General features: G+C 40.2%; 1 pseudogene; it reads right to left on the reverse strand.

Annotated features, from left to right (window-relative positions):
* Positions 1-453: 453 nt before the first annotated feature.
* Positions 454-1,746, reverse strand: LOC128567399 (aspartate aminotransferase, mitochondrial-like; annotated as a pseudogene).
* Positions 1,747-6,195: the final 4,449 nt, after the last annotated feature.

Here is a 6,195-nt window from a genome sequence, read left to right on the forward strand (position 1 = left end):
TGCATCATGAGAGGACAAACATGAGGCTGACTGTTATGACAGAACAAGATCTTCTCTCAAAGCTAACATGTGAAATTTCTCATACAGAAACCTTTGACACCATAAGATGCTTTGGTTAAAGCTGACATATTGTAATGGCATGACTGACAGATTTTTTTTTTTTTTGGTGCCATGACTTTCTAGCATAGGTAAACTCTTTCAGAAAAGTTGGAGATGAAAGGATGAGGGAGAGTTTGGTTTAGAGCCACAAAATCCCAGATGCCAGATGTGGATGCCCCCACCCTCTGCTACTCCATGTTATTTTCTGAGAAATGCATTCCATCACTGAGTGTTGTGTGCTGTGGTTGAAAGACATGATCCATGCACCACACCATCACCCACCTCCCTCATGCTCCCTATGAAGTTCACACAGCAGAGGCTGAAGTCAGAGAGGTTGTCTCTGTTCCAGGGAAACTACTTGGTGACCTGGTGAATGGGCAGGGCAAAGTATTCCATGTGGCTGGAGGTAACGCCTGCCACAGACATGCAGCCATACTTTGTCGTATAGATGAAGAACTCCTTGGTTAGCTAATCCATCACCTGTGCTTTAGCCCCGTGAAACAAAACATTCCAATCTGATCAGTGATATGTTGTCAGTTGTGGGAGGAGCCCTCTTTCTTGAGGTTGGAGACCAGCTGAGTTTGCATAACAATATGCGATTTGGCATGCTTTCACTTCTTACAGCCATTGTTTTTGCAAATTTGGGGTGGTCAGAATCATAAAAGCAATGTGGGGTTCATTGAGAGGGGGGCTGAAATACATGGGATGGACCCAGATCTTCAACTGTGACTCCACCCTTTGGCTTCATCTGCATCTTTGCAGATCCCAACAAAAGCTCCCACATATTCACCATATAAGCCCATGGTTTTTTGCATATGAATGACAGAGACAAATAATAATGCCCTGTACAGTGAAGTAGCTCACATCCCAGGCATCCTTGATACCATCACCACTGGCAAAGTTTTGGTGGGCCATGTCAAAGAACCCAAAGAAATTATTTTTCTTCTCTCCTGACTCTACTTCTTTCCACTGCTCTGGACGAGGGTCCACTCCTGTGGGACATGAGCCCAGGCATGCAGGACAAGAACACTTTGCTCTGGTATTTTGGAAACATCCTCCATGGAGCCTGTGAAGTCAAAGCCACAAGTCATGGAGTCATAGTATTGTTAGAGTGGCACAATGACAGCTCAAGGTTGTGGAAATAACCAAAGACAGCAAGTCAAGTTCTAGAAGGAAAAGGAAGATTTTATTAACCATTAACAACTTATGTAGCAAGTCAGGCTCCGTCCTAGCATCCTTAAAGATGGGTGTGTGATTCCCTCAGGTTAGTTTGGGCAGAAAGACATCTGGCTGAACTTAGAAAATCTTTGCAGAAAACTAGCCCCAATCCTTAAAACCTCTGTTGCAGAAATGGACTGCACAGTGATGAACCAGACACTTTCAACAGTTTGCTGTTCATATTCAGGGCTAGTTCTGTAGACACTTTGCAAAATTCAGCCCCTCCTGCAATGGGCAGGTATTCTTTATTCAGTTTTCTTATAGCAATCTGGGCATCTGCCTTGGGAAACTAAGGAGCATGTGAGGTTTTCCATTATCATCCAGATAGGTACAAAATCTCAGATTTATGTTTTTATTATTGCTGTCTCTCCTAAAGGCTTTGGTAACTATCAAGATGGGGTATGGTGTCCCATCACCACATGAGCGCATCAGGAGCTGGCTGTCGCAGAGGTCTGGGTGGAAGGCTTAGGGGATCTGAGAGAAGATATGGCTGGACTACAGCAGGACCATGGGGGGAGGCAAGAGGGCAGTGGGTGGCCGCAGGATAGAGTGGAGAGCAAGCACAGAGTGGGGGGTAGGAATTTAAATTGGCGAATAAAATTTGAAATTCAAGTATGGGACTCATTTCATTGTGAAAGTTCAATTTTTCTAGGTTTATCTGAAAATATTCACGTTCCTTCCCTCATCTAAGAGAATCATTGCTTTCTCAGTAATCACCTGACATTGACAGAAGTAATTTGGCAATGTTATATTAACAACTTGCTTCAAACTTCTCTGAACTATAGTATAAGACTTCAGTCCTGATTGTCAGACATGCTGTCTTATGTCTAATAATGCATAAAAAAAATTCAGCTGTCATGAATTTTCTGGTTTTTGACCTGAGCTTTGAGTTGAACTAAAATCCTTACGTTGACTTTTAACTCTTTGGAAACCATTTAGTGTTGTCTTTCCCAACACCAATAATATTTTTGATCTTTGTCACTGATATAGTGGTAGAGCGCAGCAGATTCGTTTCTTAGAGCCTTAATAATAATACAGGTGGCTGTGCTGCTGCTGCATGCCATGGATTATTGAAATTCTCTTTTCTGCCTGCGAGCGGGTCATTTACACTTTCGTGCTGTAACATGTGAAAACATCTATCCTGCCATTTTTTCTTGAAGATTTTCCCCTGGGTCTACTCCTTGTAGGCAAAATTGAATCTACCACAGTCAACCAGGTAAACAGAAACCACTCTGATTCCTTAAAATAGCAAATTCAATGCAGGAAATTGGTTACACAGTGATAGAAGAGTTAAGGAGACAGTCAAGCAAACTAGCGATTAGCAGCGTCAGGAAGCCGCCACTACTTTTGTTCCCAGAGGAGTGAACAGAAGAAGCTCCATGAAGGGATTTCATACACTGGAGTAGGCAGTAGGAGGTGGGAATGGGACAGGAGCTGAGGCCAAGGAGTTATAGTCACTGCAGAAGACCCAGTTGGGGCCACAGATGCTATTCAAATAAAAGTGATGGGAGAGAAATGGCTTGTTCCTCCTCCTGTTCTCACTTTCCAGTTCCCTGTGCCAGGGGTCAGTCCTCCTATGATACTGCATGGAATGTTGAAAGGTCTAGGAAGTCATCATTGCTGAGCAAACAGTGCCTGCAAAAAAAAAGAAAAAAAAAATCAAATGTGGTCACCTTGTCCAGAACTGAGTGGTTTGCACAGGAACAGAAATTACTTCTTCTTCCACTTCACAGTGTACATCTATGGCCACATCGAGCAACCACCACTGTCCATCAGGGAGAACATCAGCTTCCCTGTGATTAACACGTCTATGGTAAAGGCATTAGCGGGTCTTAGGACATTTGCTGAGGAAGAAGTACTTGAGGGGAAATGGACATTGACTCATAAAAAATGAAAGAAGATTAAATATGACTAATATTGAAAAGTTATTCATAGATGAGGATGTGATAGAGAGCCAAACACATGAAGTGCCCAAGCCATCCCTAGGAGGCTGAGGTGTGTTCCGAGCACAGGACTGTGTCCATTTGACTTGCTTCATCCAGCATGCCAGATGGCTTCAGGAGGAGGTGGCAAATGCCTTCACAGTATCCTGATTGTCCTTCTTGATGAAAGTGTGAATGACTTTATGTAGTAACATGAGATTGAGACACAAGGAAATTAACTAGGTAGCCAATGAAGAAAATAATATTGAAAATTACCTACTCTTTAGTTTTCCAGTAGAAGATACAGAAGTTAACATGGATTGTTAAAATTAAACTGGGCACATAGCAAGGATCTTGTTTTCCCTTTCTTTCCTTTTTTTTAGTGAGATAGTGCTAAGTTAGTGGAGGGTGGATAGCCTTTTTTTATGTCTTTAATAATATAGTTCTGTAACTTTGTCTACTGGGCTGCCCATAATTACTCATAGAATTGCTCTGACTGTTGTTTTCTTTTAATTCTACATTTCTCTTTTCCACCACTGAATAATTCAAACCAGCATGTAGAACACATGGGATGAGCAAAATCCCTAAATTATACACAGGTTTGAATATTGGCTCCTTCAAAGATAAACTGGGTTAAAAATACAAATTCCAGGATGTCCAATCCCTAGGGCAATCATGTCTCGTTTGCTTTTTTTTTTTTTTTTTTCTCACTTCAGATTACATAAATACCAAAAGCATTTGTTTGGAATTTTTCTTTGTTCCACTCCACAAACATTGTCATTATTGAATTTTTATAGCTCGAACTTCCAATAACATCTGAAGAAGTTGTCAAATAATCTTTTCCAATTAGGCTATTCTTTCAAAACTATTCTAGCTCCAGGAAAACATTAATTCTGATGCCTAAATAGGGTATGGTATTATATTTAAAGAAAATATATGTATAATCACAAAACTTACAGACTTAGAAGAAGCCTTAGAGATTTTCTAGTCTTACTGTTCCTAGTTTATAGATGAGAAAAAACATAAAGGAAATTTAGTAATTTTTTCCAGTAGTATTTGGGTTGTTAGCGACAGAACTAGGTCAGGAATACATTTTTTTCAGATAATCTAAGAAAGCATTCTTTCAGTAATGCTTCATTATTCAGTAAGACTTCATTACTTTAAACATGTGATATATTAATAGTTTGGGTTCCTGGTCATGCATAGTTGCAAACACCATATAGTTTTATTCTTAAGAAAAACAAGACTGCTTTATCAAGGGTAACTCATTCCTCATTGTTCTCCATATCAGGTAATTTGCACATGAATTCTTCAGTGTGGAGTCATCTTACAAACTATTTTTTCCCTCTGTTTGTCTATGTAAAATTCCTTCCAAACTTTTTTAGGTTTCTCATCTGTTTCCTCTCAACCTGAAGTCTTTTTTAATAAATACAAAAGTCACAAAAAACAATGCCCCTTTAAAACTTTTTTTGTTTGTGTTACCATGGAGGACACGTTTAAGTGGTTTAAGAGCCAAAGTGTCATGTGCCGTGAAGCTAATGAGGCTAAGGCTTCAGCATCTCTTATCTGCACACAACCTCACCAAGGGCTTAGCATGGAACCTAGACTTCATGTTGACATATTCTTTTGTAAACTTTTCAAAATAAGCTGTTTTAACCTCTCTTGTTCAAGAATGCTGTCTCATTCACTGAAGATGTCCCTTCCATTCACGTTCCCCTTGCAGGGTGGTAGAGTTGAAGTTGAGGGAGAGTTGTGTTGGCGATATATTGGATATTTAGTGAATATATTTATGTCATTATCAAACACATCCTTCATAATTAAGTGATCACACCCTTGGGTACAAATGGCTTCTGGAAGTTCCTCAACACTATACTGCACTGTTTCAAATGGGCCTGAGATTAAATCTGTCCATGAACATGTCCTGTGAGTGCTCTATCACACACATAAGAGGATAGTAAAAGAAACAGGTTTGACATGTGCAGAAGATTAAAACTAGTTGTTAGGGGCGGTGCCTGTGGCTCAAAGATGTAGGGCGTTTGTCCCATTTGCTGGAGGTGGTGGGCTCAAACCCAGCCCCGGCCAAAAAAAAAAAACAAAAAACTAAACACAAATAAATAAATAAATAACTAGTTGTTAGGTGGGGGCGCTGTGGCCTGTCATCCTACCACTCTGGGAGGCTTAGGTGGGTGGATCTCTTCAGCTCAGGTGTTCAAGACCAGCCTGAGCAGAGCAAGACCCCATCCATACTAAAAATAGAAAAACTAGCCAGGTGTGGCGGACACTTGTAATCCCAGTTACTTGGGAGGCTGAGGCAAGAGGATCACTTGAGTGCAAGAGTTTGAGGTTGTGGTGAGCCATGAAACCAGGACAACAGAATGAGACTCTTTCTACAAATAAATAAAGAAATAGAAACAGTTGTTAGAAAAGTAGCATGTTATACATGTGTCTTAAGCAGATAATATTTTCATTATTTTTCTAAAGTCCATATTTTGTGGTATTTATTAGCTTTCAAAACTTGTCAGTGGTGACTTCTCGTCTTAAATATTCACTTACATATATAACTTAGTATTCATTTTGTATTCTTTTTCCTAAAAGGTCACTGTCTCTCCAACTTTATAAGTTTGAGCCCTCACAAAGCCTTGATCTTCCTCCAGGTGATTAAGTTTCTAAAGTTAATCCTTTCTCTCTGATCCTGGCTCACCCCAGCAGCCAAAGTTGATTAAGGTTTGGGCAGAAAAGACCTATTATCGCAACTAAGGAAGTACAAGTAGGTAAAAGCATCATCTGGGAAATACAATAAAAAATATTTTATTGAACTCAACTCAATAGAAGTTGAACTCTATTATCAAGCCTAAGAGGACTGTCATAGGCCAGAGAACATGGATGAGTTTAGGAGACTCAGGGGCCCAGAAGGATAGCAGAGAGCAAGGAGCAGTGGTTGCACCTAAGAATATTT

The sequence above is a fragment of the Nycticebus coucang genome, chromosome 16 (genome assembly GCF_027406575.1).
Source record: "Nycticebus coucang isolate mNycCou1 chromosome 16, mNycCou1.pri, whole genome shotgun sequence".
Classification (NCBI taxonomy): domain Eukaryota; kingdom Metazoa; phylum Chordata; class Mammalia; order Primates; family Lorisidae; genus Nycticebus; species Nycticebus coucang.